The sequence below is a fragment of the Esox lucius genome, chromosome 17 (assembly GCF_011004845.1).
Source record: "Esox lucius isolate fEsoLuc1 chromosome 17, fEsoLuc1.pri, whole genome shotgun sequence".
Classification (NCBI taxonomy): domain Eukaryota; kingdom Metazoa; phylum Chordata; class Actinopteri; order Esociformes; family Esocidae; genus Esox; species Esox lucius.
The window spans coordinates 10,255,537-10,270,636 of record NC_047585.1 but is presented as its reverse complement, the minus strand read 5'-3'; the positions used below and the strand labels follow the sequence as shown (position 1 = coordinate 10,270,636).

Below are 15,100 nucleotides of genomic sequence, written 5' to 3'. Positions count from 1 at the left end.
CAGCATTAAAGGCACATACGCTAATTAGTGGTGCTGATGTCACAACATATAAAATAATTTTATTGCTGTTTGTTTATTAAGTTCAAGTCATTGTCGAGTCTTCGACTTCAAGTCAAGTCAAGTCTCAAGTAGCTTGTTCTCAAGTCAAAGTCAAGTCATTTTCATACTTTAATCAAGCAAGTCACAAGTCCTGAAAATTGTGACTCGAGTCAGACTCGAGTCAAGTCATGTGACTCGAGTCCCCCACCTCTGCTTAAATACATCTAAACCTAAAGCCGATATTTGTGTAACTGTCGGGCATGGCGGTGCCAACTGTTACATTTCTATGTTCAATGTCTTTTGGTTTTGTTTCTATGTTCTTTGACTGGTTTCACCTGTGTCTACAAAAGTCTTCATCTATACCTCAGTTATTCCTCATTATGTCTCCATGTTAGTTCCCCCTGTCCTAGTGTTTCTTGTGAGTCATTGTTGTATGTTGCAGTCTTATGTTTAGGATATGTTAATTGTAGTCAAGCATTGCAACAAGTCGGTATTGTAATTGAAGCACCTTTATTTAAATCACCTCTGCACCTGTGTCCAGCTATTTTGGAGAACCGTGACAATAAAAAAAGAAATCTCTAAGACATACATGAACTGGAGTTGTGCATAAAATATATGACCATTGAAGATGCTAAACTACTCGCATTAACATTGAATGGGCAGTGATCATGACCAAATCATATTGGAAACATTGTTTTCTTTCTGTTATAGAAACATCTGCCTTTCTGACACAATGATCAACTGCATGGTGTGCTCTACATAGTGTTGTCCCTTTTTGATTATTGCCAAATAGTATGACCCGGCGCAGCAAAGAAAAATTTAGCAAAGCTACAGAGAACCAGAAACAGCAGATAACCTTGCCCTCGAACAAAGAGAACCAACATCAACAACATGCACGCTTGTCACCCCTGGTTGTGGGTTATGGAGAGATTAACTGCCTGACTTATGAGATATTCTTGCATTTAAAAATCCAAATTGTTCTTATGGTCAGATGACATAGGACTTAAGGATACCCATGGATATCCCACAACAAGAAAGAAAAGTTGTCTAAAGCAGATCCATTACCACATATAACTAACTCAATTCCGTACTTCAAGCTAGAAGTTAAATCAGTTTTTGTTTTGTTGTTTTGTAATGGTTTGTTTTGGTTTGGACCCAGGAACAAGAAGTTACTAGCATTCTCATTAACCTCCACCTCCATCCATCTCCTCTGATCTTGTTACCAACCTCACCGTTTCCCACTTAATCAGCGTGTAATTAAAAGATAACCAGAGAGACTCTTTAAGGCCTTCTTTTAATCCAGGTATTCAGGAAAATCGGTGTATTAATTACTAATGAATCAGGCCAAATCAGGAAACTCAATTGCAAGATAAAATCCTATTTGGTCCCACTTTGGCTAGTTATGTGCAGTGGAAAGAATGGATAGTGTTACTGCTGTAGTTTTGCTGGTGTACACAAAGGAGGTAATTTGAAAGAGGGAGGTGTCGTGCATGACTATTAATGGTCCGGCACTACCAGTTTTATGTTGACAAGAGAGTAAAAGCTTCACTATATTGTCTCACCTCAAGGTTTTGCGTTTAGGAATAACAAGTGAACAAATGGAGCAATGTGAACACTGAGCAGCTTGTGATAAATGTTTGAGAAACTACCATACGCTCTGCTGTATGCTTATCAGAGTACGCAATCCATCACCATCTACTCATGAATGCAGGAACAGATGTACATGGCAACATTTCAAATTGCATTCAAATGGTCATTGCAGTGTGACAGGTTCTGCCAATCAAATGTTTCATTGCTTCAATTATTTGTTTTTTTCTTACTTTCGCTGCCTATAGATAGCATTTTAGATGTGCCTCTCAGTTACATGAGAACCTACTAGACAAGCACATTCATATTAGGGGGAAGACTAAACATGGACTAAAAGGATATCAGGTGTCATCGCATATGCTCACATTTCCCAGTCAGAAATGTCTGCTTACCTTTTCCCCAGTCAAGAAAACCCCACATGGCCATTCCACCTAAGAACAGTCTGAAGGATGTGAATGTACAAGTGAATGGGGGACTGTTGAAACATTAGATCTACCTTGGCATTTTTCGACTTCTTAAGTATCACATTGATCTGAAAGGACACTGTCGATTCCAGTTGTCATGGAGATACTGGGTAGCGGTCAAACTGTGAGTGCTTGATAGTGGCCATCTGCTCGGTGACCTGTAATGATTGGTGCATGAATGGATGTGTGTGGGAGCTGTTTCTCAATCGAAATGTTTGGGCACCAGTGTTTGCTAGCAGATCAAGCCATTTGATTGCTCTTTTAAATACAGCTTTTATGTTTGCGACTAGAAGAATGGCACAGGCCATGTCTGCATATATCATACAGTGCAGTACAGGAAAGAAATCCCATGTGTGAACACACCAGGAATGATATTAGCAACTCTAAAGTGTTCACTGTCACCTACTCCTATGGGAGGCTTATGACGTGTCGCATGTACCACTGCAATTAAGCCAGGCCCAATCATCAAGAGCAGGGGGGACACCATGTCTATTGTCTGTACTGCCAGCCACTGAAAAAGGCAATTTGATTCATCACTGATTCATCATTGTTTTCAAGTGACGCCTGACTGAAAGAGCAGCGCCACCTCTCTCTTTGTCCTCTGTGAGTCATTAGGCTGGCATAACTGTACACAAATCAGTGCTAATGTTTAAGTTTTTATTTTTTTAAACCAAACTGAGTTGGTCCTGTGACACCTCTTGGAAATACATACAAAATACTAGGTGTTGCTTGTGTGAATGACAACCCTAAATGAATATTCAGAGTCTGTCAGGCTGAGCGAAATGTCAGTAGCTGCCACAACACTGTCTTTTTCAAAGGAGGTTGAAAGAGTGTTATGCATAAGTTAACATGAAACATGGCTTCTGCTACAATCATACTGAAATACATTAAGATCCCACCAGAATGAGTCATACTAATCTGATTTTGATTTGAAATAGTTAGCAGGCAATTCCAACTGCAATCCATCCAAGTCAAATTTGAAATATTGAAGCATTCTGGCTGTAACACCAGAACCAATCCCATGAATATTTTAGCCCTTGGTGAAAAAGCATGGATGTGGATGAATAAACATACATGGTATGTTTTAGGGTTAAAGTGTGAGTAGGAATCTGCTATTTAAGCAAAAACATACTTTTATATACATATTTTTTAAATTATTTTATTTATTTACTTCTGATTACTCATGGAAATCACAATTTTCCAATGACTCCAGGTGAGGCCAGGGTTTGTTTGGCTTGACCTTATAGCCTATGACACAAGACTGTACTTCCTCCAGAGCCTGCCTCATCCTACCCTGTCTGCTTCTATCTATTCTTGTCCCCCTATGCTTCCTCTGTCGTTAGGACCATATGATTGTCTCATCACACACCTTCAGGTGAAGGTTTTTAATGAAGGCTTTTAATGAAAGGTGTACATCATCACCTTGTCAGCAACCATGTGAGTGTGACTCTTCGAGGCCCTTAGTTCTCCTCAGGGGACTGCTGCTCAGCTGCCACCCGGAATTTGCAGCTCTGCCATTTTAAATCAGAGCTAAACCAGACCTGAAAAGCAAAGCGTAGGTTCGGCACGCGCACAAACACAAGTGGCATAGGCAGGGTTCATTTCATTCCTTTTTTTGACCCCATTTCTTTATATCCCTTTTCCCAATTTCGTCAAACACAAATACATTTATGGTCTTGTCTCATCTCAACACCTCCCAAAGGATACTGGCCAACTCCGTACAATTGCACATCTGCTTTTTTATTGGTCTTCCAAACAGAAAGTCACACTGGTCAACACATTCACTCACTTGATGTCGTCAGAAAGCTTTTTGAGTCACTAGGGAGTCACTAGAGCCCGATGAAAACAGAAAATCCCAACTGACAATACCTCCCTGCTCCACCGGGCAATTCTGGGCAATTTGCATTGCATACAGTATGCGGATTCCCAGTCACTCGTCAGTGAGCCCATCCACTTGAAGGCTCCAACCTATACCGTAATGGTCAGCTTGGTGTTAGGAAAAAGTGCCTTTGACGGTTACGCCAATTCAAGGCCTCCCGGGGGGGGTTCTTTATCCCACAGAAGTGTGAATGTGTGACAAATGAGTCTGGATACTGTGTTAAGTTCTGCTTCATAGCCTCGGGTCCTCCTGCCATGTTACTATCCTGAGCCTGAATGAGGGAATTACTTTCACCATCACTCACCATTGTCGCACATTCTTCGCCCACATAGCCTGTTCAGTTCCTCCGGTCCTGGAAAGGCTCTCAGAGGTCAACGTGGCAGAGATGACTGCCCCCTCACTCCTCGCTACACTCCCCTTTCACCTCACTACACACCATTGCGAATGAGCGCCTCCATTCTGGCCCTGTTTCGCCTGCTTGCATGGCTAGGTCCTGATCGCAGGCGTAAGGGGGTTACGCTAATGCTTGCTGACATCCGGAGAATCCGTAGATTGCTTCAAGGGGCTTTATGGTTAGGCCAGGGCGGCAGAAGGGAAGGGCTAAGGGTTGTTTTGGTGCTGGGGCAGGGGGGCTTTTAAAAGCTCAGAAAGGGGCCTGTCCGAAAGTAGCCACTCACGGTGCGGAATCACCCATAGGGCAACAAGCAGAGCAACGGATGGGGGAGCAGAATTTCTAGTTTTGATTTCCTGGAATTCAGTGGACCAAGTTCATACATTATAAGGGCTATAATGCAGCCCCCTAAAACAATGCTTTAGAAACACTGCATCACGAGGATCCTGCCACAGTCTCTGTGTAATTACAAACATTTGAGCTGAATCAATAATTCCGCCACCATGCAGCCACCTCTGGAAAAACATCCCATACTTCTGGAACGTATTTCACAGCATTCTATTTCTGTTCCACCCACTTTCAATACTGTTTACTAAGAGATTCCACCCTTTTCTCGGTTTCTGGACCCCACAGAGAGAACCCCTGAATATCCCTCTCAAGTGAATTTTACCGGTTAGCCTATGGTCTCCTGGCTCAGGTACCCCCCTGTTAATAGACCAAGTACTCTCAGGGGTACCAGTACTCCTGATTGGGAATAATTAACCTTAGCGTGTACAGCACTGTCCAGTGCTTTGGCATACAGACAGTGCCCACTGTTAAGTCTTTGTGGAAGAATGTGAGCTGCTCAATAAATCCAATAAGCTAACAGGAACCAATCACATAATTGTTTTTTCTTTGCTCTTTTACAGACTTCCCATTGTGTCCTGTGCTCTCATTCTGTGCTCTCAAGCTTAGAGTGAGAACAGTGGAAGCAAGCAGCAGACGTTGCATGCCCAGGCTGTAGGGCTGGGGTGGTTGCGGGTAGGGTGTGTGGGGGGGGTATAGCCGACCACGGGAGATCACAGTGGTCGCACCAAATGCATCCGAAAACACAGCCGCAGGCAAGCGTAAGTCAAGAGTGCTTAATGTGAGCCATCGGTATGCGCGGTGTTAAATAGATCGTAAAAATGCTCTTTTTTACAGCTAATACAGAGCTTTTCATTAATCCTAAAGCTGAACCTGCCTCCGCAAAATACTGAGAGGCATCACCCCTTGCAGGGGAGACAGGGAACACCCACAGTGCTGTAGAGGGATCGGAGCTTTTAAACATCACACTTAACATTCACTACGAAATATATGCGCACACACACCCTGCATGTGTGCCTAATGTGTGCGCGACAGAGAAAGAGAAAAATAGCAAAAGAGCTGTGGGTGGCTGAGACAGATTTTCCCCCGAACTTCAAACACGGGCTTGCCTTATTGTGCATGTGCTACGGTTGTACAGGCCTTCTCTGAAGACACACATGATCAGTTTAAGCGCTTTTGAATCCATTTCTGGCTACACCTTATGATGACACCCACGTATTATAAGCTACAGCGTTTTAAAGGGTACAACACATGCTGATCCTGAATCGACTCTCACACAAATCCTTGAATTATTCTTTTAAATCCGTCTCTGTGAGCAACAACATATCAGAGTAGTGATTTATGAAAAGACGGATCTGACAAATGTTAACCATTGAACTGTTTCGACGCCCTATTTGAACCAAAAAACTACATTCAACCAGCCCAACCAGGCCTCTGTCTAAATGTCAGTAGCTGTGTGGTCAGTTCATTAATTCAGCTCCAATATAGGAAACCATGAACGTCCTCTCCATATCTACATAGCGTTCAAATGTGCAGTGCTGTGCAATGCTTTGATTGAATGAAGGCGACCAGTACTGTTGTCTATATGAGGCAGTGTGTGTCCACGTTGATTGAAGAGCAGTGTAGCTGAGGGACTTGGTGAGCGTATACGCATGTGTGGGTGAGTGGGTGTGTTTGCCATTTGTACGTTCATTCCAATCCAGATCCAATTTGAATATGGCCTCACTCCGAACCTGAGAGAAGGAGAATACAATCTACTCAGTCCGGCTTTTTGCATAGTTCAATGAATCATCAGAGTGCCTTGGAGAAATCAAAACATCATCCTTGCCTCCATCACGCTGCCCGGCTCCTCTCAGACATGGCAGCCATAATCTCTCTTGTCCTATTTCTCCAAACCCCCCAGCGTCACAGAACCTGCCCATTCCCACTCCTGGGCCCAGCCTAGGCCAGACCCATATTATCAAAGAAAGACAATCTACTACAATCTACAGAAGAGACCAGTTTCTGCACCTCACTCCACAGCTTAGAGGGTGCGAATGGATGAGAAGTGTGCAAGCTCCGTACATTAGTAATCCTGACATCAGAGATAATAATTATAGTAACTTGCTCATTAACACGTGAATCGAGTTGAGAAAGAGTGAGAGACAGAGAGTACTTTTCTCTGCTTGGGTGGGAATGTGTCACTTTTAAGCTTCAAAGAGCAAAATTCCAAATTGAATCTGAAAATAGGATATCATTCTTAGTGCCCATGAATTAGACTCCTCTGTGATTTGTTGTCAGATATTGCATTATTACAACTACAGTATTACAAGGACGGAATGATAATCAGGTTAATGATGGCCAACAATTGATAGCATAAGCTGTTTTGGTACTGTAAAGTAAATTAATTGCATTTCTGGTGAAACAATCCAATTGGTATTGATGTCATGGACAGTACTACAATGAAAATGTTGTAGTGATTCCTAGAGGAATAGTTTGACAAACTGTGAACATTCAGAACTGGGCAGATATGATCAGTGCCTCAGCAACGGCTCTCATTTTAGGGCATTCTTTGTCGTATAAACGTAATCATTGACCCTAAAATGTCCTTTTTAGGATGTCTCTCCCTTTGAGTTTGTACAGACACATGTTGCTAACAGAAAAGTTTTATTTGCCACTTGCCAGAACAACTTATGAATATTTTGTCTTGTATCTGTCTGCTTTCAGCTTTTGTGTGCAGTTGGTGACACAACATGGCTGCTGTCAATTCAACAGAAATATCTCATCTCTATTTATCATTTGGATGTTTGGGCATATGGAAATGTATTTTGTTTGTTGCCGACAAACTCTGAATGTATATTTGATGGTGTTAAAGGTGAATAGGACTTGGGGAAGTGTTGAGAGGCGGGCGCAGAGCGATGGAGTACCCTAGTGCAATGTGTATAATCCAGCAAGCTAGGGGACGTTGAGTGCACTCATTTCACAGTCCATTTCACAGCAGACAGCCCTAGGAGAATGCTTTGCGTAGTGTGACTCGGGAAATACTCTGAACATTCTTCACGATCTATCTATTCTACATACATTTCATTTGAGTTCAGGTTCTTTATCCACTGTTGGTGGAATGAATGAATCCTCTCAGGAAGGACTTTCTACCTATTTTTTTGGGTGAATGGGCACTTCATGCTTACTTATAAATAGCATGGACAGAGATAAGCACTGCATTGGGCTTGATTTATTTCATAAACTTCACCTGGGTGAAAATAAAATGGTCTACATGTTTTTGAGTCATTGATGCTGCAAAAATTAACTGCTTAACTTAACTATTTGAATACAATGGCATGACCACAGAACTTGTAAAGGAAATACAGACTTTTATATATTAGCAGTATGACTCAGTCTAGCGCAGTGCTGCGCTAGTCTCTCTCCCGAGTCTCTCTCTTTATCTCTCTAGCCTTACACGATAGAGCTGCTTGGACGTGGCCTCCAAAGAGCAGATGGTATCTACCAGCAGGAGAGGAAAGCAATAAAGGGGCTTGTTATAGGCTGCCCAATGTAAGTCTGTTGCCTTCAAAAAGCCAAAGGTCTTGCACCCGTTTTTGGGAAATGCACAGATTTGTTTATAGCATTTCCTGTTCTTTGGGACACTCATAAGTTATCTTAGCCTGGCTCTGTGAACTCAAGGATTACTTTTCTCTTATTATGACTGATGTACCATCCCAACAATAGGTAGTAAGAGACCACTGTCAACAGTCTCTTTTGTAGTTACCTGGCATTTGGAGCTATATGTTGAATCAAATGATTGATTCACTTCCAACAGATTAATGTGCCCGACAAATTATCACTCTGAACCAGATCAGAATGTAAAACAGCTACTACATCCTTTATTAGGAGGCAATATCATATGGTATGTGCGCTGCCATACATTATTAACTGGGTGGTAGAGCAATGTTATCTACTTCCTAGCTTTTTACTCTGCCGCATGGAATATTAAAGGAACTTAAAGGGACAGTTTGTTAAAGTGATATTTAATTTTATCTGTACTTTTCTTGCTGCAACGTCACCCAAATAGTTTTTTGGTCAACATTCTATTCCTGAGCTTTAGTTGCGGACTTAGTGTTTTCATGAGCCAGTCTAGAGATAGTGGATGGACTTGTCAGAATACTCACAGCAATGCCCCATGAGAAACTTTACAGCCATCTAATATCTTTTTGAGCTACAGACAGTCATTTGGTGAGTCCATCCATTACTACAGGTATAGCTCATGCACTGCACAGCCCTAAAACAGAAGCTCCCATAATCCTATATATGACCTTGTTTTTACACTTTCTGTGCTTGTAATTAATCCGCAAACCATTTACTGCACAAAAGTGATACACCCCTCACTTTTGTAAATATCTGAGTATTTCTTTTCATGTGACAACACTGAAGAAATGACACTTTGCCACAATGTAAAGTAGTGAGTTTACAGCTTGTATAACAGTGTAAATGTGCTGCCCCCTCAAAGTCTTACATTTCCGTGTATATGCTACATCAAATAGATTTCAGCAGTTCGCCACCTTTAGCCATCGGTTCATGCTGTTTGCTTTGTTTATTAGTCCAGCTAATAGTACTGTAATTGGAAAACATTACCAGGGCAGGTTTAGACTAGTAGCTGGCTATTCTCACGTTTCTGTATTTATCCTACATCTGATACATTTTGTTTAATTAATTTTAGTACATAATTAAAACAATCATATGTTAACTCACCTGGTCGGATGAAGATTTTTTTAGATGAGCTGAATAAAGTGCACAGATAATATGTGGGGCTTTAAGAGTGAACTGACGTCACACCAGTGACAGCCGAGATTTCTGGGAAAATTAGGCGGAAATACTTCCTGTTTTGAAAGTTATGTACTTCAGCTTTAAATTTACATTACAAGCTTCATCATCTGGCTAATAACATCCCTATAGTGAAGTATGATGGTGGGAGCATCATGCTATGGGGATGGTCCTTTAGCAGCAGGGACAGGGAGACTGGTTGGGGTTGAGGGAAGGAGCAAAATACAGAGAAATGCTTAAAGTAAACCTGATCAAGAGGGTATAGGACTTCAGAGTGCAGGGAAAGATTCATCTTTCCTCAAAAAAACGACCCAAAGCACAAAGTAAAGACAATGGGACTGTGAAGTCTGTGAATGTCCTTGAGTGGCCCAGCAAAGACTTGGACTTGAACCCCATTGAACATCTGTGGGGAGATCAGAAAATCAGTCCCCATCCAATGAGACAGAGCGAGAGAGTAACAATGGCAGAAACTGCACAAATACAGGAGTGCAAAGTTGGTAGAGGTATAACTAAGAAGACTTGTATCTGTGATCACTGCCAAAAGCACTTTAATTACATACTGTAAGAACGTATGTACATGAGCTGTTTCAGGTTTTATTTTCAATGAATTAGCACACATTTCTAAAAACATGTTTTCAGTTTGTCATTATAAGGTATTGTGTGTAGACTGATGTAAAATTTCATCCATCATAGATTCAGTGTATAACACCAAATGTGAAGAAAGTGAAGGGGTATGAATACAGAGAAAACTGGTTGTCACATTATGTTGAGTCATCACTAACTATTGACTACAACGCATCATGAAAATGTGTCTGACTATGTTATAAATACAGTACAGGACAAAAGTTTGGACACACCTTCTCATTCAATGCGTTTTCTTTATTTTCATGACTATTTACATTGTAGATTCTCACTGAAGGCATCAAAACTATGAATGAACACATATGGAATTATGTACTTAACAAAAAAGTGTGAAATAACTGAAAACATGTCTTATATTTTAGATTCCTCAAAGTAGCCACCCTTTGCTTTTTTGATAGCGCTGCAAACCTTTGGTGTTCTCTCAATGAGCTTCATGAGGTAGTCACCTGAAATTGTTTTCACTTCACAGGTGTGCCTTGTCAGGGTTAATTAGTGGAATTTTTTCCCTTATTAATGGGGTTGGGACCATCAGTTGAGTTGTGCAGAAGTCAGGATGATACACAGCCGACAGCCCTATTGGACAACTGTTAGAATTCATATTATGGCAAGAACCAATCAGCTAAGTAAAGAGAAATGAGTGGCCATCATTACTTTAACAAAGGTCAGTCAGTCCGGAAAATTGCGAAAACTTTGAATGTGTCCCCAAGTGCAGTCGCAAAAACCATCAAGTGCTACAACGAAACTGGCTCACATGAGGACCACCCCAGGAAAGGAAGACCAAGAGATACCTCTGCTGCTGAGGATAAGTTCATCCAAGTCACCAGCCTCAGAAATCGCAGGTTAACAGCAGCTCAGATTAGAGACCAGCTGAATGCCACACAGAGTTCTAGCAGCAGACACATCTCTAGAACAACTGTTAAGAGGAGACTGCGCGAATCAGGCCTTCATGGTCAAGTAGATGCTAGGAAACCACTGCTAAGGAGAGGCAACAAGCAGAAGAAATTTGTTTGGGCCAAGAAACACAAGGAATGGACATTAGACCAGTGGAAATCTGTGCTTTGGTCTGATGAGTCCAAATTTTAGATCTTTGGTTCCAACCGCTGTGTCTTTGTGCAACGCAGAAAAGGTGAACGGATGGATTCTACATGCCTGGTTCCCACCGTGAAGCATGGAGGAGGAGGTGTGATGGTGTGGGGGTGCTTTGCTGATGGGATTTATTCAAAATTGAAGGCATACTGAACCAGCATGGCTACCACAGCATCCTGCAGCGACATGCCATCCCATCCGGTTTGCGTTCAGTTGGACCATCATTTATTTTTCAACAGGACAATGACCACAAACACACCTCCAGGCTGTGTAAGGGCTATTTGACCAAGAAGGAGAGTGATGGAGTGCTGCGCCATATGACCTGGCCTCCACAGTCACCGGACCTGAACCCAATCGAGATGGTTTGGGGTGAGCTGGACCGCAGAGTGAAGGCAAAAGGGTCAATAAGTGCTAAGCATCTCTGGGAACTCCTTCAAGACTGTTGGAAAACCATTTCAGGTGACTACCTCTTGAAGCTCATCAAGAGAATGCCAAGAGTGTGCAAAGCAGTAATCAGAGCAAAGGGTGGCTACTTTGAAGGAATTAGAATATAAGACATGTTTTCAGTTATTTCACACTTTTTTGTTAAGTACATAATTCCACATGTGTTCATTCATAGTTTTGATGCCTTCATTGAGAATCTACAATGTAAATAGTCATGAAAATAAAGGAAACACATTGAATGAGAAGGTGTGTCCAAACTTTTGGCCTGTACTGTATATCTCTGTGCGTCATAATTGTTATTTTTTCTTGACTGTGCAATAAATATGCATATTTTTGCAAACAGCATCATTCAGATATGGGTTTATGGTACAGTGGCAAACTAAAACTAAACTTGAGTGCAGAGACATTAGTCAAAATGAGATTCTGATGTAATATGATTTGTTTTGAAGCACCGTCTTACATGCTTAGCCACATTTTCATAAGGCATTATAGTCAACAATTTCTAAGCGCTCATCACTTACGTACCATAAAAAAAATGTGACAATCAATTTTCCCTGTAAACGAGACTAAATAACTAACAAAATAAATAATGGTTTGGGGAAAATCTGACAATAAGGCCACATGTAAAAAAGTTATGAACTTACCCTTTAACAGCAGGTCCTTGCTGAGTGTGCACTTGTTAAATCAACAGACAGGGAGATAAAGAGAGAGAGTGGGGAGAGAGGAGCAGAGTAAAATAAATCTAAGGCTGTTTGATTGAGCCCTGCTCCTCTTTTCCATGCAGTGGGTTGCACTGATACTGTAGCCTACTACAAACAAACTCTCTTTCCCTTGGATCTATTTACATCACGTGTGCTCGTTGTCTGTATATGTTCTATAAAAAACATGTCAGAATGAATCCATTAAAGGCAGACATGACATATATCCAGGGAACCCTCTGTGACCAAGCTAAATTTAATCTAATTTCTTTTTTTGTGCTTACTCAGTCTCTTTAGCTAATTAACCCAGTGATGTGCAGTGTAGGTTTCTTTTCTGTATGTACATAAAAAAGTTGCTCCAGTAAAGTGCACACTTGGCAACAATCAGCTCCTCAGTTTGAAGGCAAGCTGAGATTTAGAGACATCAGAGCTTATCTTACGGCCTTAGCAGACAGAGGCCTGGGGTAGATCCAGTAAATGGGAGCAGTATTATGAATGTGATGACAGGTGTGTGTGTCATTACTGTAACCTGACTCTAAAGGTTTATTTCTCCAGAGACTATATTCACTTGACACCTTTGCAGAACCCAGTTTGATGGAACATTTATTATTATTATTATTATGCATTGGTTTATTAAGATCAGGTCAATAATATTTGGTTGTATACCAATTTCGACTGTCAAAGAATAATTGCAGTAATGGATGTGCAAAACCAATGTGCAGAACTATCAAGTGAGCACAACTTCCAAAAGGGATGGAAAGACGGGGAAAGTACTAAAAGCTGTTGCATGCTCAAAAAGCTGTTTTTATTATTATGTATTCTACAGCAGGTGTCCACCAATTCTTCTAAATTGGCCATTATGTGTGTCATGTGTGACAGTTATCTATTCCTTTGGACACAACATGTTTGTTGTCTCCTTAACGTTTTCTTGCATTGACTATTATGCTTCACAGCTGGAATTTCTAGACTGGAAAATGACAGTTTGCCTTACCCGCGGGTGATCCAAGTTATAGTACGAACGCATATGGTGAGCTATAATGCTCTCTAAATATACCTCTCCTTCCGTGCTACAAACTACTGGATAAAAAAACCAGTGGCTCATAAAATTGTATAATGGTTCCAAAGTAAAGTGTTTATTATAAGTAGTGAGATATTTTTCATACATTCTTAATCCAACACACGCATTCAACATAATTTCTCTTTTTCGCATTGTGACAAAAACATCTCTCGCTGCGTCCGCATAATTTCCAAGCAGGCTACGGGAGCGGACACAGACTAGCACACACATGCTGCGCCTTAAACGCGTAAAATAATCAATGCCTGTGAACAGTGGTTGGGGCGTTGCACTTCCCGACACACTGCATATCATAAGATCTCGACGTTAATTTGTATTTGTGTATTTATATATGCTTCAGTTTTTTCAGTACAGATCAAATCATTACAAAAACTACAGCACCCGTTTGTATGATCTATTTTCAGTTAATTGAATACAGAACACAGCGCAGTATCGCCTACATTGAAATAAATTCTACGTGAATAACAAATGCCACTGTCTATGTTCTAGTTATCTTACATTTTTAAAGTTGACCTATTTAACATACTCACCCCTTTATCCTGCTCGGGTAGAATCTTCTCTGTGAGAATTGACCCATATCCAATGAAGAAACATGTCGATGTGAGAAATTAGAATAATGAAAATTTTGGTTTCTGATAGTAATATAGTATATATCACTTGAAGAATGTTCTCACTTGCGAAAAACTCCATTCATCCTTTGAAATATCCCAAAGAAATCCATGCATTTGAATTGGCTCTCGATCCCAAAGCCGCTCGAGCGCTGTCCAGTGGAAAGTGGTGCTGAAAGTCTTTCTCGCCTAACTTTCGTTGCCCGCTGCTAATTGCCTATAAGTCGAAATAACCAGCAGCTTAAGTAGTTAATATTGGCCTGCTGATGTCACCTGTTAGCTTTATACAACATGCATTGACCTTTCTTAATAATAATAATGACTGAAAAGGAAACATCGCACGCCTGCGGAATGGATACAGCACTGTCCAATCGATGGAGTGCACTCAGCGCCCACTGAATTAATTTGATCATAATACAACGCAGCAAAATTCACATACCGTTGTGTAAAAAAATTGCAGCAATGCCGCTGCAGAGCACGGGATAGAACTCAGAAATATCTGGCAATTAGTTACATCACTTCCCGAGAAACATTGCGCAATGCACTTTGAGATATATTCTTTATGATTTACACTACGACGATTCGACCACCTGCTACATCAGGAACCTATTTTCAGCGTTGACGTTCATATGGTAAAGTTGTTTAGAAGTTATGACCAAATCCTGCAAAAACTTTGAAAATGAATGAGAATATGTAGGTTACTCAGAAGCGGTGTAACAGACAGCGCATCTTCACGCGCAGGAAGCGTTAATAAGCACGTGATACAATTGCTTCGTCCGTCTCTACACAGATGTTAGATCAGTATTTCTTTTTTAAGTAAATAGAAAATTCATCAGGGTCTCTATGGAGTCGATTTTTGACAGGGCGGCCAAATAATAAAACCTGCTTGATTTAATTAAAATGTTGATATTTTTTCAACATCGTGAACAATGGGCGACTCAGACGCTGTTGCTTTGCCCAATGCGGTGCTAGGTACATAATGAGTGCTGCATTTTTCCTTTTCATATTAGCGCTGAAGATGCCGTTGTTGATTGTAACGAAATAA

The 15,100-nt window shown here is 41.1% G+C and overlaps 1 protein-coding gene across 2 annotated transcripts in view; it reads right to left on the bottom strand.

Moving 5' to 3' along the window:
- Positions 1–14,697, bottom strand: part of LOC105006624 (metabotropic glutamate receptor 4) — a 335,106-nt gene extending 320,409 nt beyond the window's left edge. The window contains exons 1-2 of one of the 2 annotated variants that reach the window (XM_013138417.3): positions 13,978–14,697; positions 12,319–12,349 (exon numbers count right to left, since the gene is read on the bottom strand). The gene's annotated coding sequence lies outside the window, so the exon portion shown is untranslated. The remainder of the gene's footprint in view (positions 1–12,318; positions 12,350–13,977) is intronic. The other variant, XM_013138418.3, reaches the window with a different exon arrangement.
- Positions 14,698–15,100: the final 403 nt, after the last annotated feature.